At 41.6% G+C, this 24,274-nt stretch overlaps 1 protein-coding gene across 9 annotated transcripts in view; it reads left to right on the forward strand.

Annotated features, from left to right (window-relative positions):
• The window catches only part of GTDC1 (glycosyltransferase like domain containing 1), a 357,779-nt gene that overhangs the window by 20,364 nt on the left and 313,141 nt on the right, over positions 1 to 24,274 (forward strand). The window contains exon 1 of one of the 9 annotated variants that reach the window (XM_061608862.1): positions 22,332 to 22,347. The exons of the other annotated variants lie outside the window; for them this stretch is intronic. The gene's annotated coding sequence lies outside the window, so the exon portion shown is untranslated. Of the gene's footprint in view, positions 1 to 22,331; positions 22,348 to 24,274 lie in introns of those variants that run through there. 9 annotated transcript variants of the gene reach the window in all.

Consider the following 24,274-nt stretch of genomic DNA (forward strand, 5'->3'; position numbering starts at 1 on the left):
CCATCATCTGTAGCTTGGGGAGCTCCAGCTGCTGTGCTCCAGCTGACAGCAATCAGCTGTAGCGCAAGAGCTCCCTGCGCTCCATTTGATCGCTGTCAGCTGGAGCGTGGCAGCTGGAGCTCCCCAAGCTACAGCTATATTGCCTAGATTGCATGGTGGTTTTTTTTGAGTGTGTATTATATAATACATTAGAGCCCCACTATCTGGCGGTTTTCACTTTTGGCGGGGGTCTGGAACGTAACCCACCGTATGAGTGGAGCCCTACTGTACAACAATGGAACCAATTACCTAGGGAAATAGTGGGCCATCCAACACTGGCGGCCTTCAAGAAGCAGCTGGACAGCCACCTGTGGGGTGTGCTTTAAGTTGGATTTCTGCATTGAGCAGGGAGTTGGACTCGATGGCTTTATAGGCCCCTTCCAACTCTTTTATTCTATAATTCTATCTTTGCGCTTAGAGAGTGGCAAGGCCTTGAGAGAGAGTGTGTGTACTTCATGTACACCATCTGCAGAATAGGACTGATCAAGTTATCTCCCATCTCCATAAGCTACTGTTAACATATTCATAGAATAAGATTAGAAATGGTACAATTAGTATTCAAGTTTCAAGTTTATTGGATTGCGAGGCCGAAGGCCTATAGCATTACAAAAAGCATAAACGATCAAATTACAAAATTTTAAAACCATACTATCAAGACAATAATAATAAGAGCACCGGGAATAAAATTAAGAATAAGTATAAATTGACTCAGTTACTATCTAATGGTAAAGCATTGAGCATTTGTAATTTTTTAAAATTGGCTCTTACGTTGCGAGCAGCTATGGAAAACAGCGAAACGTTATATGTTACCTCAGGGTTAAAGTCAGACATTAAAATTTTTATTTTATCAGTTGTATTCATCCAATTATTATCAATCCAATTCCTGAGGAATCTATATCGTGGGTTATTATAGAGTGGGCAAAAGAACAGTATGTGAGGAAGATCTTCCGACACAAGGGATCCACAGATACATAGCCTTTGGTCTTTGGGAACTTCAGAAAACCTGCCCTCTCTGTCAGCATTTGGCAAAGTAAAAAAGTAACGCTGTAAAAGCGTGTTGCAAGGCCAGTGGGAGAGGGGATATAAGATAAAGTGAACATTGGGAGTCTAACTTAAACCTCCAGAACCAAGGGGCAACCTTTGAGTTAATAAGAGATAATCTATCAACTTTTAGGGAATGGAGAACAATTGCTTCTCGGAGTCGTTTATTATTAGAGAGCGAATTGAATTCCTCAAATGAAATGTGATAGTTATGGATCAAATCTGCTAAATTGCACTTCCACATTTTAGTGGCCAGGGGATGGTCTGTGCATAATTTTAATAATTTACTATCCTGAGGAGCCTCTAAAGATTTCAGAAACTTCATAAGAACAATATGTATTCGAGCAGACAGCGGTGGAAGACCGGTCTCTGATCGTAACATAGCTGCTGCTGATCCTTTTGGCAAAAACAAAATACGCCTGAGAAAGTCATTTTGTATAGGTTCTAATAACTTTATGATATTATTTTCCCAACCCCATACCGAAGCCCCAAACAAAATCTGGGGAACCACTTTGGCTTTAAAATTTTTTAGGGCTGGTAGAATCTGATTACCTCCGGAGGTGCGGTAAAATTTTAAAATGGCTCCAATTGTTTTAGCAGCTGTGCATTTAATATATTGTAAATGAGTCTTCCATGACAAAGTGTCCGAGAAATATATTCCCAGATATTTATATGCAGGAATCTGGGCTAACTGTTTATCTGCCATCTGCCAGCGATGTCCTTTATATCTCTTGCCGAAAACTAATATGTTAGTTTTGTCGTAATTAATTTTTAAACTTTCTTTAGAGCAATAGGATTGTAAACTGCTTAATAGCCTCCGAAGACCGAGAGGGACTAGGGAAAGAAGGACCATATCATCAGCATAAAGTAAAATTGATACTTTTCTACAGCCGATTGATGGTGAATAAAATTGCGGGCCAGAAAGGGTAGGAATAACATTATTCAAAAACAGATTGAAGAGAAGGGGGGCTAATAGACAGCCTTGTTTGACTCCCTTCTCCACCTTAATTGGTTCTGATAGAGCTCCTGTACGGCCATCTCTTACATAAGCAATAGTGTTGGTATGAAGAGCTCTAATAAGGTGAAGCAAGCGCGGATCAATGTTCAAATCATGCAACTTAGACCATAAAAGGGGCCGGTCAACCGAATCAAATGCAGCAGCTAGATCTACAAAAGCCGTGTACAAATGTTTTGTAGGACTGACTATACTCTGTCTCGCTAAAAAGTAGAGAGTCAGGCAATGGTCCGTAGGTGAAGACCCTTTTCGGAATCCAATTTGTTCGGGATGAATTATTTGATGAAAATCGACCCCGTCATTTAGTTTATTAAGGAGAAATTTACTGTATATTTTAGAATCTACATTCAATAAACTAATTGGTCGATAGTTTGAGGGGGCAGATGGATCACCTTTTTATATATAGGGATGATAATATTATTTCTCCAACCTTCTGGAATATCCCTTGAAACATTGATTTTAGTAAATAAACGTGCTAGGAGAAGAGCCCACCAATCGGAGAAATGTTTAAAAATTTCTGGCTGGAGGAAGTCTTCACCAGGAGCTTTTCCAAATTTCAGCAAATTAATCAAGGTTTTGATTTCTGTCACTGTTACTGGGAGCCAAGATGGCAGAATCAGGTTATTCAAATTGTTAGGAATAATTTCTGAGGATATGGATGAAAAATATAATTTTTTAAAATGAGTATGCCAGTCAGCTAGCGGGATCTGCGCAACCTGGGAATAATTGATAGAAGAGGACCCAGATTTAACTAATTGCCAAAAACGACGTTCCTGGTTTCCAAATGTTGCTTTAAATAAACGCAGCCAAGAACGTTCAGCAAACTCAGCTTTTTTCCCCTTTAAAAGGCATCTATAGGAAGCCTTTGCTATTTTATAGGCCGAGTAGGTTTGCTGTGACTTAAAGTTGAGAAAAAGCGAAAGAGAAGATTTAAGATGTCTTTTCTTTTACAATTGTCTGCCTACAGGAAACGTGGGCGTTGCTTTCGTCAACTATGAACTTGCCAGGCTATCAATCTTTTTTTTCACCTGCAGTAAAATCCTTGGCGAAAGGCCGTCCTAGCGGGGGCCTCTCAACCTTTATATCGTTGTCTCGGACCCTATTGATTGACTTAATCCCTTCATCCATGCCTAATAATATCTTGGTGCTTAGGATAAAGGGTCCATGGAAAGAATATCTGATCTGCATTAATGCTTATCTCCCTCCCAGTACAAACCTACCTGGTGATGACTCTAATTTATGGGCTAGGATGGAGGAATCCCTATCTCAGCTGGAGACTAAGTTCCCAAATGATAGAATTCTCCTATGTGGAGACCTGAATGCCAGAATAGGCAACATTTGGCCATATAAATCTCTAACTTCTAACTATGATCCCCTAATACAAGATACTTTCCAGTATGTAGGCTTGCAAGATACAAAGTCCAATAAACAGGGTCCCCAGCTAATCGAGTTAGCATCACTCTTTGGAAATTTTAAATGGCTCTCATCTAGATTCCTCTAAAGGCTCTTTTACTTATTTGACACCACATGGAGCTAGTCTCATTGATTACATCTTAGTGTCCCACAAGCTTTTAGGGGATATATATCATTGACTTTACAATAGAACCTCGAATTGAAAGTGATCATTTCCCGCTCCTTTTAAGATTGAAGTTCTCTACTGATCACAATATGCATTTCTCCCCCTCTCGGGCTACCCAAAATGCAGAGAAAAGAATTCCTTGGTCTGAGAGGATTAGATCTATTTGCGAATCTCTGTTTAAGTCTAATACATTTCAATTACTACGTCAGTCAGTCTTGGTGCTAACAGTTATAAGGGAAACAACAGTGAAAGTTGGTCTCTACATGTTGTTGAAGAGTGAATTTCTCCCCTGATGAAGGCTTGAATCCACAAGCTGAAACGCGTTGGGCTCTTGCATTTCCAAAAGGAACTTTTTTATAAAGGAATTTTTTTTACTATAGTGCCTTGGTGCACAGAATAAATTTTCATCCCTTCAGCATTCTGGTTTTTTGACCTCTTACTTTTCTCTCTCCAGTGAATGCTTCACACTTTTGTTTTGCCATACTGTAAACTGTTGTCAGCATTTACCCATTCCTGGTCCAGAGATTTTGGATTACTTTAAATTGGGGGTAAGGAACCTGTGGCCCCCCCAGATGTTGTTGGACCACAACTATCATCCCTGAACATTGGGCATGCTAGCTGGGGCTGATGACAGTTGGGAATTGGGAATCCAACAATATCTGAAGGTTCTTAATCCTTGGTTTATATTGGGGTTACGTGAGCTGTCTTGTTTGCGTTGGTGAGGGGGAAAAAGTGTGGGTCAGGGAGGAATTCTAAGGATTATTGTATCCTTAAACTACGGCTGCTGCTTTCCTGCTTTGGAATTATTTGCAATGTGTTAATTTTTTTCACTAATCTAATCTAATCTAATCTAATCTGACAGCCTGAGTAGATGAATGAATTCAAGAAATAGATCTAGATTCCGCCCCGATAAACTTGGAATTTGGACCCAGTTCACACGTAATACTAAAGCATTGCTTAAACTGTATGTGTGGATTCCTGGAGCAGAGATCATAGCCACAGTGCTCCTCCCCTGGTTCTACTGCTACTGTGCTACCTGAGGGTAAGCCATGATCAGAATGGGAGATGTCAGTATTAGCCCATTTTGACACCGCTACAAAATGTCTCTTCACGTATTTGCGTAAGTAACTGTCTGAATGTTTGGAAAATGTAACTCTAGGTTCATATCCACTTTTAATAGCAACAATGAAAAAGAAACGCTGTGTCTGAACCAGGGATTTGTCTCCTCCAGATGAACCATGAATAGTAAACCAAGAACAAACATTGGTTATAGCAGTTCCTGTTTTGTCTGTAGTGAGGCAAGGTTCAGATGCAAATCATGGCTTAGCCCTGGGTAGTACAGCAGCAGCACAACTGGGGAGGAGAGCTGTGGCTGTGCTATTTGCTCCGGGAATCTGCATATTTGCTTGTTCGCATTAGAGTCCAGTGGTTGCCAACCTTTATGAGTTTGGGACCCCCTTTGTAACCTCAAAAATCTTCACGACCCCCCCATACTAATTAATTGAAAAATATATAATGAAGTGGTAAATAATGTCACTTTTTATTCATCACAACAACAAATATGATGATGATATTTATTAACTGCCCTTCACCAGAAAGTCCCAGGGCAGGTTATAGCAATATAAACAACTTTTAACAAATTTTGAAGGAAATGAAAGGAAGGAGATAAAAGTAAACCACCCAGAGTGGTGAACAGAGCCTTGGTTGATGCCATGACACTTTGACTCTGGTTTTAAGTGTTCCACCTGTATACAATGATGCCTCATCTTCAGCATGTGGCTCAGGACGCTCCATATGACAACAACAACAACATGTCTAACAGACAGAATGCCAACTGATGAAGCTTTCCCCACAATTGTAATTCCATATTAGAAAAGGCTTAATTTAATTTATATTTAATTTCTGCCTGCCACACAGCTGTTAAAGACACAAGAGTCCTGCTTTCCCCCAGTGCCAACCCTAAACCATGGAAAGAACTTGTTAACAGTTAAAACAACATTTGGGCAACAACATATTTTAAAATAAAAAAAATACTTATAATATATACAACTGTATAAAAACACACTCAAAGCCTTGATAAACAGCAACATTAATACACTGAGCTGTGTGGTAGAAGCTGACTGAGCTGGCTGGAAGGAAGGGGAGGCGGCTGCATGCTCATACAATGAAAGCTTGCAAGTTGGTGGTGCACAGACCAGCCATTAGTTATTTTTAAAAAATTAATAATTCCTTTCTTGGCTCTTTGCGACCTCCCTGGGATGACTTCCTCCCCCACATTGGAAACCACTACACTAGACCATGGTTTGGCTTAGCATATGCAAACTTTTATTGGATCACCTTATTGTTTTATTTTAAACTGCTTTGTGTACTTGTTATGAAAAATCTATATATGAGGGTTTAAAAAAATTTCAGAGAATGCTTCTATATTAGTGTATGATTTAAGTAGTTCAGTGTGGTCTCATCACTTGATAATATTTCAAAAATAAATGGAAGGAAGTAGACTAGCACCATACTCTATATTTTATTTATTTATATTTATTTATTAAATTTATATCTTGCCCTTCCCACCAGAAGGAGCCCAGGGCAGCAAACAAAAGCACTAAAAACATTCTAAAACATCTTAGAAACAGACTTTAATATATATTAAAACAAAACATTTTAAAAAACATATTAAAACAAAACATCTATAAAAACATTTTTTTTACAAAAGCTTTAAAAACATCTGGAAAAGCAATTCCAACACAGATGTAGACTGGGATAAGGTCTCTACTTAAAAGGCTTGTTGAAAGAGGAAGGTCTTCAGTAGGTACCAAAAAGATAACAGAGATGGCCCCGTCTAACATTTAAGGGGAGGGAATTCCAAAGGGGAGGTGCCACAACACTAAAGGTTCAATTCCTATATTGTGGGGAATGGACCTCCTGATAAGATGGTATCTGCAGGAGGCCCTCACCGGCAGAGCGCAGTGATCGACTGGGTATATATTAGCATGTAATAGAGCAATATGTGACTTCTAGAAATAAAAAGTGTATGTGTAAATGAGTATTAAAAAGGGAGCAATAAGATAAAAAGAAAAAAGAAGGGAAAGGACAGAGAAAAAAATAAAAAAGATAAATAAAAACGAAAGAATGGAAAAAAGGAAAAAAAGTAGGATAGGGCAGAGAAACCTCCTGATTCAACCTCCTAATCAAATCACTGTAAATAAACCATCAGGATAGATGTTATCTCCAACTTGTCATTCCAGAAGCTCAGGAATAAAGCCCAGCACTCTATAAACTTGTTCTCTTGCTGATTTCTAACTTCTCTTCTTAGATATGTTATTTTAATACAAATGAACACTTGCCATGTCTTTTCCAGCCAAGGGGAAAAAAAATTAAATTCTAAAATAAAAAATAAATATTGCTGTCTTCTCCTGCATAATGTTTTTCTCTTTCCTTTTTTTCCCCTTTTTAAGTGAAAGAAAGACCACTCATCATTCAATGCTTTTTTGGATTTAAGTAATAGTGATTATTACTCTAAAAGGATGTGTGTCACTGAGCAGGGGAAAATAATTGCTATCACCTTGTAAAGAAGGATCTAAACCAGTTATTTCTGTTCTGGGGGGGGGTCCCTTTTTGTACTGTGTTCCACTCTGTGTTCTAGATCAGGGTGGGGAATATGTAGCCTTCCAGATGTTGTTGGTCTCCAGCTACCATCAGCCCCAGCTAGCATGGGCAATAGTCAGTGACAATGGAAGCTGTTGTCCAGCAACATCTGGAGGGTCACAGGTTCTCCTTCTCAGGCCTAGATGATGTGTGCAGGAAAACAAAGCAGAAACATCAAGAAGAATATTAAAATCCAACAAACCGTGGGTAAGGAGGAGTCATCAACCATAAGTCTACAGAAATAGAATTATACACAGGAGAAAGTCTGCCAAGCAAAGAGAGTCAAGTTGTCCAGATTGTTTTGGCAGCTGCTGGAAGTTGCTCATATAAATTGTGTTCAGATGCATATTCAATAAAAGTCCACCAAGTAGCACCAAAGGCTTGTCTTTTTTCCTTTCCTTCTAAGAGATGGAGTTCATGGGGTTTTTCACCCCATGACTGAAACATTCCAATACCAGGCCTGTTTCTCCAGTTCCTCCAACAATTTCCAACACAATTTGTTGCGCAGCCATCAGCAGTAAGGATATTATTTCTTAAATTTCAAGTCAGTATTACATCCCTCATATAAAGACAACAAAAATAGCTCAGATGTACTGTAGATTATACATCATCCCTCGTGATAAGAACAAATTCCTGGTGCATGGCATTCCAAAACGATCAGACCCTTGGACAAGACCACCAGAGATGAAGGTAAGTACCCTTGGTAGAGCACCCCCTCTAATAATTTGGACCATTTTTTCCTTTTTTTTTTTTAAAAAAAGTGTCCCATATAGAACCAAATATGCTTTCAGATTGATACCATCTTAGCTTTGGAATGTCTATAGTCAGCTGGATGTTTCTTGGCAGACAGGACCCTGCAAGAATCTTGTGGATTCCATCTTTCTGCTTTCTCCTGCTTGTTTTCCAGCTAGGATCAAATATATCCTTGCTTGGGTATGATATATCTGAATACAGAAATAATGGTAAGGATGGAGGGGGGGAATCTTGCATTAAGTGAGGAATAAACCTCATGGCCTTTCTAGGTAGTCTTGTTTAATTTTAACTAGCTGTCTTTACCTGATTGCAAATTTGTGATTAAGTGGTGAAAGCATACTCGGTTTACTTAAGATTGGCTTGAGCATGTGGCAATGCTATTAATTTTTCCTTGGGGTTCTTGTTTGCCCACTTCTGTGGTTCCTGAAACCTCTATGGTTATGAAAACCCATAAAAGGACTGAAATAATAGCAGTTGTGGGAATAATGTATAATGAGTGTACTGCTTTCTTTTATATAAAGGATGTTTGTGGGTCACAAACCCTCTCTTTCTAACAAGTTCAGTAATTTGCAACTGGATTAGCTGGCCATAGGAGCAAAGGGGTGATTCCCTTAATCCTTCTTCTTGGAATATTTTTGCCCCTTCCTGAGTTGCTTCTGTCAGTCTTCTCATAGCTGGCTAAGGTGGGAAACCTTAGAAGGGAGGGAAAGAGCTACTGGGAATAAAAGGTGGTGGCACATCTGCTTTCTTACAGCAGTATGTGAAGAAAGATGGTGAAACCTAGGGCCTCTTCCAATTTTAATTTTTGCGGCGGTTGAGTTGCAGGTTGTCTTTTTGAAGGGGTGTTGCCTACTTTTTTGTTTTGTTTTTGGAGAAGGGGGGACTGAGCATCACCCATTTTTCTTCTGTGAAATGGGTATTCTGTCATGTCCATGACAGTTTCTTAAATTTCCGATTGTGCACCTTGGCCCCAAAATGTTGAGGATTTCTGATGTATAGGATTTCAGCCTTTGCTTGGCAAGGAATGCAAGGGTAGATTTCTTTCTTTCTTTCTAAGTAGTCAGTTTGATTAGTTAAAGTCTGGACATTATTCCCAAGTTTTGGTGTCTTTAGGAATGGAACTATGGAGAACATTTTATTGAAATTAGTGTATTTTATGTATCATCTGCCCTTAGGCCTTGATATTTTTTATTCTGTAATGGACATTAATTTGCATTTACCTTTCATATAAGTAAATTCTGTATTTTATAATAAACACAGTGCATATGTTTAAAGGCAAGGGAGTCATATTGTCATAGCTGATAATACTGTTTCCAACTATGAGCTTGAAATGTTAGCAATAACACTAAGTTGTGTTGTTTTTGTAGCTCAATAGATGAAGGAATTCTTTGGCTGCTCCATTGTTCAAACCTCTTCAAATTTGAGTTATCAACTGTTGGGTAACTGCATGGTCTTAAACATATTTACGCAGAAGTAAACCTTGATGAGTGTATTTAGGAACACTGTCTAAAAGTGTCAAAGTTTCACTTAGAAATTAGGTCCAAATGTTATTCCACGAAAACATGTTACTTGTTACTTTCTGGCTTTTAAAGAATTCGGTGTAACAAATTGGCAATCGTATTACTTATGCAGTTAACCCTACTCTGATTAGAGCAGTCTTATTATTTTAAGATCTTTATTTATTGTGGACTTTGTGACACTGTAAATTACCCCCAAACCCATCTTCATTATTTAAAGTAATCCATAGCCTTTCAAAAAGTGATCCTACTTTAGTTTTATTTTTAAATGATGTCAGCTTTTTTGAATAAAATATCTAGTGAAATAACAAAAGATATTTGAGAATCCATGGCCAGAGGCAGATATTGTAGATAGCTGTCCTGCCCAGAGTGAGAATCACGAAATGGAGGCGGGACTGGAATTAATTCCTGTTTTATTAGAGTAACTTCAAAGGCAATGCGTTTCATAGACTTAGCTATGCTAACTCACTACAGTCCCTAACTAAGCTACCTAGGCTTACTCTGCAGCATGTGAAGAAAGTTGACTCAGCAACCGGATCAAGGGGGCGCCACCTTAAGTAGGGAAGGCCTTTGCCCGCAATATCTGACTCCTTCGAAGTCCCACCTTCTCGTGACGTCTCGTGCGGGGTGAGGGGGGGTGAGCCTCCACCGGCTCATCTGACAGTACAGGCTCGATAGATGCCTCAGGAGGCGGGAAAGCGTTTGAAGCGCCAGGCAGGGAATCCTGGGGGGGTGGAGCTGGCAAGCCTGCCCGGTCATCCCCCAATGGCTCTGTTGGGGTGTCTGTAGGTGGAGCGCATGCTTTGGCAGGAGAACTGTCTGTGGGAACTGGCAGGCTGTCAACTACTCCCCCTCCCTCATTGTCCGCGAAAGTCTCATCTACCTCTGATTCCTGCCCCTGCTCAATCTGAGGAGGCTGGGGCTCGGCCTGCTCCCCACCCTGGGAGAGCTGGGGCTCAACAATAGGTTTTCCTTATCTCACTGAAAAATGTTTTATTTCTTTAATGAAATTGTTTATACTGTGCCCTTCAGTGTTTCCACTCCTAGGGTGGCTTACATTAAAGTAATATTAATAACAATTAGCATGAGATGGCGGTAGGAGCAACAGCTACGGGCGAGGGAGCTCCACAACGAACGGCTTTTATACGGTAATTTCTCCCTTGTTGGAGGTTACAATGCATTGGAAAATACGGGGCAGCCTCCCCCCTTCTTATGCCGTCACCCTCGGACCCGACCTGGACGCCAGCTATCAGAAATGCGATGTGAGACTTCCACCTGCGCTGGACGCTGGATGCTGAGAGTGAGAGGAGGTGCCGCTTTCGGTTTTGCAAATGACGCACCTTTTGGACTATACGGGCTAGAAGCCTTATTGAACCTTACTGTAGTAGCTTTTACCTGGTTGTTTTAGTTTTATTGCTTGTTGTTTTTGATGTTGTGATGTTTATATACCTTTACTTTGTACATCGCTCAGAGTGGCTGGGTCTCCAGCCAGATGGGCGATAAATAAATCGCATAAATAATAATAATAACAATGCTGGCCTGGGCTCCTACTGGGAGAAAGGGCGGGATATAAATCTAATAAATAAATAAAAATAAATACACAATTGCAATAATTTACAACAATTAGGACAAAGGGCCTTTGTGCCAGCATGAGGAATCAGCTTCGTTCACAGAAGGGCTTTTGATCCAGTGGATGCCTCCACTAATGCCACCCTGGGCTCCTACTGGGAGAAAGGGTGGGTCTGTTCCCTGACCTCAACTAAACCGCAGTCTCCAACCCATTGACGTAATAAACCTTAAACAAAACTATGCAGGTAAGAAGCCAGCAGGGGTGTGGGGGCTTTCCAGTGTTTTGCACTGCCTGCAGCATGTACGACTATCTGCCTGTTGGACAGAAGTCGTGGGTGTGCTCTCGGTGCAATGAGCTCCTGGCTCTCCGGGAACGACTTCATTTCCTTGAGGCCAAGGTGGAGGACCTGGAAAAGCTGAGAGAGGCAGAGAGGTGTGTGGAGGAGGCCTTCAGGGACGTTATAGCTGTGTCCCACTCCAACGATGATAGCTCTCCTGCTATCATGGAGAACGATGGTCTCGGGGAAGGAGAGCATCCAGCTGAGGAAGAGGGGAATGATCCCTTAGAAGGGACCCATTCCTTGGGGGATGAGCAGCTATCCTCTCGTGCCGAGGATATATCTCCAGGGGGTGGAGGGATCCTTGTAGTGGGTGATTCGATCATTAGGAACATAGACAGTGGGGTGTGTGATGGGCGTGTAGACCGCAAGGTGTTTTGCCTGCCTGGTGCGAAGGTTGCGGATATCGCCCGTCGTTTAGATAGTTTGGTAGACAGTGCTGGGAAGGAGTCAGTGGTCGTGGTGCACGTTGGCACCAACGACATGGGGAAATGCAGCCGTGAGGTCCTGGAAGCAAAATTTAGGTTGCTAGGTAGGATGCTGAAAGCCAGGACCTCCAAGGTGGCTTTCTCTGAGATGCTACCGGTTCCACGCGCAGGACCAGCCAGACAGGCCCAGCTTCGCAGTCTCAATGCGTGGATGAGACGATGGTGTCGGGTGGAAGGGTTTGGATTTGTTAGGCACTGGGGAACATTTTGGGACAAGCCGGGCCTGTACAAAAGGGACGGGCTCCACTTGAACCAGAATGGAACCAGACTGCTGGCACTTAAAATTAAAAAGGTAGCAGAGCAGCTTTTAAACTGACTGAGGGGGGAAACCCGACAGGAGCTGAGAAAGGTCCGGTTTGGAATAAACCTCCCCCCTGGGATAAAAACCAAAGAAATGATGAAATTTTAAAAGGGGTAGGCCTAGAAGTAGGCATTGTGAGAGCAGGGGCACAGGATATAAATTCAGAAGAGCAAAATTACCACAGGCCTAACCACAAGTGCCAAAGACACTTGAAGAGAGACACTGCTTACAAGTGCCTGTACGCTAATGCTAGGAGCCTCCGAACCAAGATGGGAGAACTGGAGTGCTTGGTCTTAGAGAAGAGCATTGATATAGTGAGCATAACCAAGACCTGGTGGAATGGAGAAAACCAGTGGGATACGGTTATCCCTGGATATAAACTATATTGGAAGGACAGGGAAGGACGTATTGGTGGCGGAGTCGCTCTATACGTGAAAGAAGGAATTGAATCCAGCAAGCTCGAAACCCCAAAAGAGGCAGACTCCTCCACAGAATCGTTGTGGGTGGTGATACCGTGCCCCAGGAGGGACTTAATACTGGGAACGATCTATCGTCCCCCTGATCAAAATGCTCAGGGAGACCTTGAGATGAGATATGAAATTGAGGAAGCATCCAAACTAGGAAATGTGGTAGTAATGGGTGACTTCAACTACCCGGACATAGACTGGCTGCATATGTGTTCCAGTCATGACAAAGAAGCAAAGTTTCTAGATATTCTAAATGACTATTCCCTAGATCAGTTGGTCATGGAACCGACCAGAGGGACGGCAACCCTGGACTTAATCTTCAATGGGGACCGGGACCTGGTGTGAGATGTAAGTGTTATTGAACCGATTGGGAGCAGTGACCACAGTGCTATTAAATTAAACATACATGTAACTGGCCAATTGCCAAGAAAATCCAACACGGTCACATTTGACTTCAAAAGAGGAAACTTCACAAAAATGAGGGGATTGGTAAAAAGAAAGCTGAAAAACAAAGTCCAGAGGGTCACATCACTCGAAAATGCTTGGAAGTTGTTTAAAAACACTATATTAGAAGCTCAACTGGAGTGCATACCACAGATCAGAAAAGGTACCACCAGGGCCAAGAAGATGCCAGCATGGTTAACAAGCAAAGTCAAGGAAGCTCTTAGAGGCAAAAAGTCTTCCTTCAGAAAATGGAAGTCTTGTCCGAATGAAGAAAATAAAAAAGAACACAAACTCTGGCAAAAGAAATGCAAGAAGACAATAAGGGATGCTAAAAAAGAATTTGAGGAGCACATTGCTAAGAACATAAAAACCAACAACAAAAAAATCTAAATACATTCAAAGCAGGAGACCATCTAGGGAGACAATTGGACCCTGGGATGATAAGGGAGTCAAAGGTGTACTAAAGAACGATAAGGAGATTGCAGAGAAGCTAAATGAATTCTTTGCATCTGTCTTCACAGTGGAAGATATAGGGCAGATCCCTGAACCTGAACTAACATTTGCAGGAAGGGATTCTGAGGAACTAAGACAAATAGTGGTAACGAGAGAGGAAGTTCTAAGCTTAATGGACAATATAAAAACTGACAAATCACCCGGCCCGGATGGCATCCACCCGAGAGTTCTCAAAGAACTCAAAGGTGAAATTGCTGATCTGCTAACTAAAATATGTAACTTGTCCCTCGGGTCCTCCTCCGTGCCTGAGGACTGGAAAGTGGCAAATGTAACACCAATCTTCAAAAAGGGATCCAGAGGGGATCCCGGAAATTACAGGCCAGTTAGCTTAACTTCTGTCCCTGGAAAACTGGTAGAAAGTATTATTAAAGCTAGATTAACCAAGCACATAGAAGAACAAGCCTTGCTGAAGCAGAGCCAGCATGGCTTCTGCAAGGGAAAGCCCTGTCTCAGTAACCTATTAGAATTCTTTGAGAGTGTCAACAAGCATATAGATAGAGGTGATCCAGTGGACATAGTGTACTTAGACTTTCAAAAAGCGTTTGACAAGGTACCTCACCAAAGGCTTCTGAGGAAGCTTAGCAGTCATGGAATAAGAGGAGAGGTCCTCTTGTGGATAAGGAATTGGTTAAGAAGCAGAAAGCAGAGAGTAGGAATCAACGGACAGTTCTCCCAATGGAGGGCTGTAGAAAGTGGAGTCCCTCAAGGATCGGTATTGGGACCTGTACTTTTCAACTTGTTCATTAATGACCTAGAATTAGGAGTGAGCAGTGAAGTGGCCAAGTTTGCTGACGACACTAAATTGTTCAGGGTTGTTAAAACAAAAAGGGATTGCGAAGAGCTCCAAAAAGACCTCTCCAAACTGAGTGAATGGGCAGAAAAATGGCAAATGCAATTCAATATAAACAAGTGTAAAATTATGCATATTGGAGCAAAAAATCTGAATTTCACATATACGCTCATGGGGTCTGAACTGGCGGTGACCGACCAGGAGAGAGACCTCGGGGTTGTAGTGGACAGCACGATGAAAATGTCGACCCAGTGTGCGGCAGCTGTAAAAAAGGCAAATTCCATGCTAGGGATCATTAGGAAAGTTATTGAAAATAAAACAGCCGATATCATCATGCCGTTGTATAAAACTATGGTGCGGCCGCATTTGGAATACTGTGTACAGTTCTGGTCGCCTCATCTCAAAAAGGATATTCTAGAGTTGGAAAAGGTTCAGAAGAGGGCAACCAGAATGATCAAGGGGATGGAGCGACTCCCTTACGAGGAAAGGTTGCAGCATTTGGGGCTTTTTAGTTTAGAGAAAAGGCGGGTCAGAGGAGACATGATAGAAGTGTATAAAATTATGCATGGCATTGAGAAAGTGGATAGAGAAAAGTTCTTCTCCCTCTCTCATAATACTAGAACTTGTGGACATTCAAAGAAGCTGAATGTTGGAAGATTCAGGACAGACAAAAGGAAATACTTCTTTACTCAGCGCATAGTTAAACTATGGAATTTGCTCCCACAAGATGCAGTAATGGCCACCAGCTTGGATGGCTTTAAAAGAAGATTAGACAAATTCATGGAGGACAGGGCTATCAATGGCTACTAGCCATGATGGCTGTGCTGTGCCACCCTAGTCAGAGGCAGCATGCTTCTGAAAACCAGTTGCCGGAAGCCTCAGGAGGGGAGAGTGTTCTTGCACTCGGGTCCTGCTTGCGGGCTTCCCCCAGGCACCTGGTTGGCCACTGTGAGAACAGGATGCTGGACTAGATGGGCCACTGGCCTGATCCAGCAGGCTCTTCTTATGTTCTTATGTTCTTATGATATAAATCTAATAAGTAATGGAAGAGAAGAGGAAGTTATTTTTGCAGATTCATCCTTCCTCCTGTAGCTATTCACACCAACTTCCATCCTGTCTTGGAAGATCTTCAAACTCTCTGTAGCTGCTTTTTTTGGGCAGGGAGGGACAATTGCTTCACTGTTCCATTAGTATAAGAACGTCAATTAGTTTATACCCAATCATTCTACAAATATGTCTGTTTATCATGTTGACACTACCAATTAATATTTAGAATAACTATATTGCTTATTTGGGATTTGTAGCACATGGACTTAAGTAAATGAAACCAGTTATAGAGTGCTAAATTCCAACGTTGAAAATAATTTCACATTTTGAGACTATGAATGATATTTTGAGAATATGTTAATGTTACTCTTTTCAAGAAGCCAAAGCATTGCCTGTTGTGGTAGATTAGGAATGGAAATATGTGGCCCTCCATTGTTGTTGTTATGTGCCTTCAAGTCGATTACGACTTATGGCGACCCTATGAATGAGTGACCTCCAAGAGCATCTGTCATGAACCACCCTGTTCAGATCTTGTAAGTTCAGGTCTGTGGCTTCCTTTATGGAATCAATCCATCTCTTGTTTGGATGGCCCTCCATAGACAGGGATTATGGGAGTTGTAGTCCAACAATATCTGAAGAGCCATAGGTTTCCGTCATCATGATACATGACGTAGTAAATAGGACAACTCTTGAGTTGTTATCTAATCGGCCATCTGTTAATGAAACAGAAGCACAATGCCTAGGGAGGGACATGTTACTGCCTGAAATGGTTCATACTGACCCACTATGGTGGGTTCCAGTTTTCGTCATGGGGGATGTCTGAGGGTGCCAGATTAACCCCAGCACCAGATGAAGATTATTACCCTAGGACAAATGTGGGGAACCTTTGGTGCTCAAGATGTTGCTGAACTGCAACTCCCATCAGCCACTGCAAGCATGGCCAATGGCCAGGGATGATGTGAACTATAGCTCAGCAACATCTGGAAAGCCAAAGGTTTCCCACACCTGCCCTAGGGAATGAATGGCACCCATCAATTTCTATGGAGGTGTGCTAGGGGATGATAGTGTGTGTGGGGAGAGACAACCTGTTTTCTTTTCTCCCTGTGTTGCTCAAAGAGAGAATGCCAGAATTGGCCTTGATACATATGACTGATCAACAGGATTGTTCCTAGGAAAATGTGCATAATACTTGGGCATTCCCTTTAGTAACACATTCTCATGGATATGCTTGGACAGAAACATGTAGGACCTAGAGGGGGTAATTTTGAGGATTCTGTCCTTCCTCCCAAAGGAGCCCACAGTATATTGCACTGCATAATTCTGACTGCATCATTACTTTCTTGTAGCACTGTTACTAGAAGTAACCACCAGTACGGTTCAGCACTGGTACAATACATTATAGAAGATTCTGCAAGAATGCCCTGGCAAAAAGTGATTTGCTTGTGCATGCTGAGTTACCATTTCTGCTTCTGGCTGTGAGGCAGAGGCACATGTTCAGAACTCACATATGAGAAAGCCATAGCCTTTGCTGGCAATGTCAGTTTCTTGAACAATGGATAAGCTTCTGAGTTTTGGAAATGAAGAAAGAGCTATCAGTCAGCAATGGAGCTTAATAAATAAATGAAGCTCTGCTGTTTTTAATGATGAAAACGTGATTCCAGATTGTTGTAAATAGCTATTGAATATTTTAATAGACTAAATACAGTCCGGGAATTGCTATATTGTAAATGAGTAATGTTCAAGTAATCGTTTTCTCTGGAACACAATCCATGTTCTTCAAACACCTTGGTTTCTCCACCCTCAGTCCAAGCTGCATTTCCCATCCCCAGATCTCCTAAGGGTGGTGTTCTTGAGCTTCTCCAAATGGAAAAAGCACTTCCAAAATTTGGTGAAAGAACACTGCCAGTGCACAGTACCTCTAATATATGTATGGTATTCCTTTTAAAATTTCCCTTAGCATTCCTCTTGTGCCTAATTTTCAGCCACTTTTAAAATTTAGAGTTTTACACAGTTTATTTATGTATTTGGTTGTGTATGGATGTGTGTGTGAGGGGACCATTTTTCAAAGTAAAGCTTGAGAAAAAAGTGCAAGTGTTTGTTATTTACCTATATGTTTGCATTTCAGTAACCGGATTCAGAAAATACAGCCAGCTTGGAGTTTAACTGGGTTTTAATATGGCATTTAAGCAATGTTCTTGACATGATTGAGAGATCCTGATGGTGGATAAGTCATAGATACTAAGTTACATTCCTTGATAGTATTCATAAATATTAAGTTGCATGGCACAAAAACTGGTGAAAGAAATTGTGCTAGTAGATAAATGTATGAATACTAATATGACTAATAGTTTGCAGAAAAAAAAATCTTATGTTCAAGATTATATATGAAAGGTGCCATATTTCATTTTTGGATTTTATAGTTTGAAACAGTCAGGAGAAATGGAAGAATATCATGATTCTATATTCTAAGTTCTTGGAAAGGTGTCACGTAGGCTATGAAATGGTAACTGCTTGCAGAAGTACAAGAAAATCTTTAGGGGGAAAAAACAAGGATCAAAGAGGACTGAACATGGTCATGGCCACAAAATACTGACTGTTGGGGAGGATCTGAAAGCCAAGTAGGAGGAGGAATGGAATGGAGGGGCAGAAAAGGAAGACAGAGGAAGAGAAACTAGGTATCAAGACACCTTCATGTTCATTTGCACTTTTGCCAACTGGTCTTTAGTAGCAAACTTAGTTCTCCGAGTAGTACTCCTTATCAATGGCTACTAGCCATGAAGGCTGTGCTCTACCTTCAGTGTTGGAGAATGCCAGTTAGTGGGAATTACAAGTGGGGAGAGTGCTGTTGCACTCAGGTCCTTCTTGTGGGTTTCCCATAGGCATCTGATTGGCCGCTGTGAGAACAGGATTTTTATGAAGCCAAAATATCATTGTCCATGCACAAGAGGGAGATATCATCAGGATTGGAGGAAACAAAATGTTTTGCAGAAGTACAATATATATTGATGGGGGAAAATCCCTAACGGGTTAAACTTCCCCAAAGCAGCCCAATGACAACTGAGGATGCTCAGTGGATGTGATATGTTGACTTACTGGCCAAAAATTGAAATAATAAATAAATACTCTATGAATGTCCCACTCCTATGGACCTACCTCCTCTCTAGGGTGTTCAGCTGAGACCATGCTCTGTGTTCCTCCACCTTTTGAGTTTAGGCAGGTGCTCAGATGGGTCAGGACCTTCTTGTTCATTGCACTCAGATGCTGGAACTTTGTTCACTGAAATGCTTGCCTGCCCCCCTTAGTCCTGGGCTCCCAGCACTGTGGGAAAACTTAGAGTAGTATTTTGCTAACTCATTCCCTCAGCGCAAGGATTAGGGCTAGAATAGGACTTTCCCCCTCCTTTCCTGGCACTCCCTCCCCAAATCTGCTCCGGAGGCTTCAGGAACCCCTAGGACAGATTTAGGGAGTGAGTAGGGGGAAGAGGGGGTGGGAAAGTTCAGTTGCACAAGCAGAAATCCTTGCGCTGATGGAACTGCTTACGTGTTACGTTGATTACAACCATTATTATTTTGTGGGGCATGTGGGATGAGGTAGAGGGAGTCACCTTTTGACATGTGTATCTGTTGTCTGTCTGTAGTTCTGCTGTTTTTTTCTCACTGATTTGTTCTGCTGATTGTTAATTTGATATTTGTCTGCTGTGTTATTTTTTTATAACAGTTTTATTGTACTTGTGGGTTAAAAATAATATGAAGTTGATATTTCCTTTGTTAGCAGTGTTGGATGTTGTAGAACCAGAAGTGGATGAAAATGTTCTTAAAATAAACAATCAAGCCTAGTTTTTTTGACTGCCTTCAAGGCGATCCCGACTTATGGCTACCCTATGAATAGGGTTTTCATGGTAAGCTGTATTTACCATTGCCTCCCTCTGAGGCTAGTCCTCCCCAGCTGGCTAGGGCCTGCTCAGCTTGCCACAGCTGCACAGGCCAGGCCCTTCCTTGTCCGCAACTGCCAGCTGGGGGGCAACTGGGCTCCTTGGGACTATGCAGCTTGCCCACGGCTGCACAGGTGGCAGGGCACGTAACCCCTGAGCCACTCACTGTGGGGGTGATCTTTAGCTGGCCCTTTACACTCAGGAGACACAAGCAGGGATTTGAACTAACAGACTCTGGACTCGCACCCAGGCTTTCTTATTTATTTATTTATTTTATTTGTTAAATTTCTATACCGCCCGACTAGCATAGCTCTCTGGGCGGTGTACAACAGAGAAATAATACAACAAAGAAATATAAATATACACAGTATATAAGTAGCCAAACAATAATAATAAACAACAAACTAATGAAAACATCTCAATAAATATACAATTAAGCAATCCCCACACACTTCACAACAGTGTCTAACAAAAATATGCTGTAGTCCAAATAACAGCAAAAATGAATCTCCAAAATTAAATCTTGACCCCAAAAACAACTAAAAAACAACTAACCCCAGTAGTCTATAGACATCCCGAGCAGCAGGTTCACGCGCACATACACACACACACGGTCTCTGGCCCCTTCAGCAGTTGCTGTTTTTGTAGCTGGAGAGAGACAGGGCCCCACCCTTCCAGGCCAGGTGGAAATTAGCCAGAAATGCAGGGAGCAGGTCTTGCAGAAACTCACACAGGTAGATGGTCTCTGGCCCCTTCAGCAGTTGCTGCTTTTGTAGCTGGAGAGAGACAGGGCCCCACCCTTCCAGGCCAGATGGAAATTAGCCAGAAATGCAGGGAGCAGGTCTTGCAGAAACTCACACAGGTAGATGCTCTCTGGCCCCTTCAGCAGTTGCTGCTTTTGTAGCTGGAGAGGAACAGGGCCCCACCCTTCCAGGCCAGGTGGAAATTAGCCAGAAATGCAGGGAGCAGGTCTTGCAGAAACTCACACAGGTAGATGGTCTCTGGCCCCTTCAGCAGTTGCTGCTTTTGTAGCTGGAGAGAGACAGGGCCCCACCCTTCCAGGCCAGATGGAAATTAGCCAGAAATGCAGGGAGCAGGTCTTGCAGAAACTCACACAGGTAGATGGTGTCTGGCCCCTTCAGCAGTTGCTGCTTTTGTAGCTGGAGAGGAACAGGGCCCCACCCTTCCAGGCCAGGTGGAAATTAGCCAGAAATGCAGGGAGCAGGTCTTGCAGAAACTCACACAGGTAGATGGTCTCTGGCCCCTTCAGCAGTTGCTGCTTTTGCAGCTGGAGAGAGACAGGGCCCCACCCTTCCAGGCCAGGTGGAAATTAGCCAGAAATGCAGGGAGCAGGTCTTGCAGAACTCACACAGGTAGAGAACTCCTCAGAGAACTGTTGCAATTCCCTCAATCAACCAACAAAAAAAGCGCCAACAACTCAGTTTAAACATTAATTTTGGGGGTGGGTGGGCAGGGGGAGTGTTTCACCCTTGTCCCTAGAGCTGAATTATTTTTGTGGAGATTCTTCAAGTAGGATCATTGTCGGGGCTCTTATGTCTTTTTCTATAACTAGAAAATATGCATGATGTTATCTTGTTGGGCAGTAGTTCTATGTTAGTGAATGTTCTAAATAATATATTCAGGTTATCTTTTGTATTTGTATGTTGTTCAGAATGTTTTAAATTTATATTTCTGAAGTGTTTATGCTGGATACTGCTTGAAGCAGGTACACCTGCATCTCAGGTTGATTTTATTACAGTCCTCCCAGCTGTAGCAAAAGCCCATGTGTGATTATCGCTGAAAAATCCCTATAGCTGTCGCTTAGGCACCAAATGCTTATGTGCTAATATAGGCACAAGAAATTGAACTTTTAATCCATAACCTACAATTAATGACCATGTACTTAAATTCAGAGCAACCTTTAAAAAAGAGACATCTTGCTTCTTTTTATATGTATAAATGAGAGCCCACAAATGTGGTAGTCATGGCATTCCATTGTTCTATAGTAGATTCTGCTGCTGCCTGGCTTAAGTGTTTGACCACATGCGCAAAATGTTATAGAATCATGTCTCTAACAACAGTCACTACATGCTCCTGATTCATAAGGACGCTGTGAGGAGCAGTTGCTCTGAACAGTTACATTGCTTGTACAGAGCAGTACAAGTGGCTAGCATTAATCTAGTGAATGCTATTCATACGTATGCATGTTTGTCTGTCTATCTGGCAGAATTCTGAAACAATAAATGTAACTGAACTTTATATGTATATTTAAAAGCACATGGACCTAGATCCTAACTTTATTTCTATGAATGGAGCAGAGTTAAAGCTCACAGAACATGGCCTTCTTTGCTCTCCCAACTTTCCATAGCCCCCTGTACCCACCTTGAAATCTGATCCTGGGCTTGGAGGACACTTAGGAATAGTGTGATATATGATGTGGGTGGGTTGCCAATAAAGCCATACGTTGTCAGAAATTGCCCCCACTCTGTTATGAATAGAAGAGCAACTTAGGATACATGCTCTGGATTTAGTAGAAATAAGATTTTAAAGTTAATAAAGTGAAAATGTAGATGACATTTGTTAAACACATAATATCTCTTTGCTATTAACAAGGCAATGGGCTGAATGCCTGCTACCTTAAAGATGAAAGCAAAATACAGTGTTTTTTTCCTACTCTGTAGTTTAGCCTACTTAAATGGTTAAAATATGTATTGATTTAAAATCTTGCATAAATGTCCTTTTTTGCAAACTTGAAAACACTGTCTTTGTGCAAGCAGAATCAAACACAGTGCTTTAAAGTGTCAAAGGAAAGGAGTTTTTGAATCATTTTGAAACATGTGGTTGCAACTTTCAAGACTGAAACTAGAACACAGGTTAGTATTTCCATTTTTGTACCTGCAGTTTGCATCATCTCTAGAAAGAAAGCATTTACAGTCCACTTGTAAAGCGTATATTGAAAGCACATGCATCAAATGTCATGCCACATGTCAGTTTTAGTTGAGTTATGGGAGAATCTTAACTTTTTTTCTTTTTTCACCTCCTAAGAGGTGCAACACTGGGTTTCCCCATTTCAAAGTAAAACAGCTGTATAGCACATGTGGGTGCTTTTCTCTATATGTTTGGGTGGGAAGGTTCTTGACATTTTAAATTAGTATTTCATTTGAGCAATGTCTGCAAGAAATTTCTGTAAATAGTTAATAGATTTTTGATGACACACATCTGCTCTGTCTATCTATATATTTCTGCCCAAGTAAAAATTCTGACTTGTTCTAAATATCCTTTCATCAGTGAACAAATTCTTAATGTGTTAAAGTAAAATGAAATGGTGACAGTTCTGCTGCTGTAATCAGGAATTCCATTCACATATAGGAGCTGTATGCATGCTCTGTGTTTTAAGTTGTTCACTTCAGGGAACTTCACAGGAATCTATTCCTTTTTGCACACATGAAGGTGTCCATTTAAGTGAACCCCATGCAGGACCATATAGTGTCATCGAGTGACTTCGGTGTGACAGTATGGAAGAAAAGGCAGAAGTGCTCAATTCCTACTTTGGCTCAGTCTTCTCCCAAAAAAGGGTCTATGACCCTCCCGGGAAACATGAAGTAGAAGGGGCAGAATTGGAGCTTGAGATTGAAAGACAAACGGTCAAGGTATACCTAATCACTTTGAACGAGTTCAAATTGGCAGGGCCCAATAAACTGCGTCCTAGAGTACTGAAAGAACCGGCTGAAGAACTCTCAGAACTGCTGTCTATTATCTTTGCAAAATCATGGAGAACTGGTGAAGTGCCGGATGACTGGAGGAGAGCTAATGTTGTCTCCATCTTTAAAAAGGACAAAAAGAAGGAACTGGGGAACTACAGACCAGTCAGCCTAACATCAATCCCTGGAAAAACTCTGGAGCAGATGATAAAGCAGTCAATCTGTAAGCACCTTCAAAACAATGCAATGATTACTAGGAGCCAACACGGATTTATGAAGAACAAATCCTGCCAAACTAATCTTACCTCATTTTTTGATCAGGTAACCTTCCTTGTAGACTGGGAATGCTGTGGCATAATATATCTCGACTTCAGCAAAGCTTTTGACAAAGTGCCCCATGATATTCTGATTAGCAAGCTAGCCAAATGTGGGCTGGATGGAACAACTATCATGTGGATCCACAGTTGGCTCCAGAATTATACTCAAATAGTGTTTATCAATGGTTCCTTCTCAAAACTGGGTGGAAGTAACGAGTGGGGTACCACAGGGCTCGGTCCTGGGCCCAGTGCTCTTCAACATTTTTATTAACGACTTGGATGAGGAGGTACAGAGCATGCTTATCAAATTTGCAGATGATACAAAATTGGGGGCACAGCTAATACCGTGGAAGAGAGAAAGAAAATTCAGAGGGACCTTGATAGGCTGGAGCATTGCGCTGAAAACAACAGAATGAAATTCAGCAGGGATAAATGCAAAGTTCTACACTTAAGAAAAAGAAACGAAATGCACAGTTATAAGATGGGGGATACTTGGCTCAGCCATCCGACATGTGAGAAGGATCTTGGAATTGTCGATCACAAGCTGAATATGAGCCAACAGTGTGATGTGGCTGCAAAAAAGGCAAATGCTATATTAGGCTGCATTAACAGAAGTATAGTTTCCAAATCGCATGAAGTATTAGTTCCCCTCTATTCAGCACTGGTTAGGCCTCATCTTGAGTATTGCGCCCAGTTCTGGTCTCTGCACTTCAAGAAGGATGCAGACAAGCTAGAACAGGTTCAGAGGGGGGCAACAAGGATGATCAGTGGACTGGAAACCA

The sequence above is a fragment of the Rhineura floridana genome, chromosome 2 (assembly GCF_030035675.1).
Source record: "Rhineura floridana isolate rRhiFlo1 chromosome 2, rRhiFlo1.hap2, whole genome shotgun sequence".
NCBI lineage: Eukaryota > Metazoa > Chordata > Lepidosauria > Squamata > Rhineuridae > Rhineura > Rhineura floridana.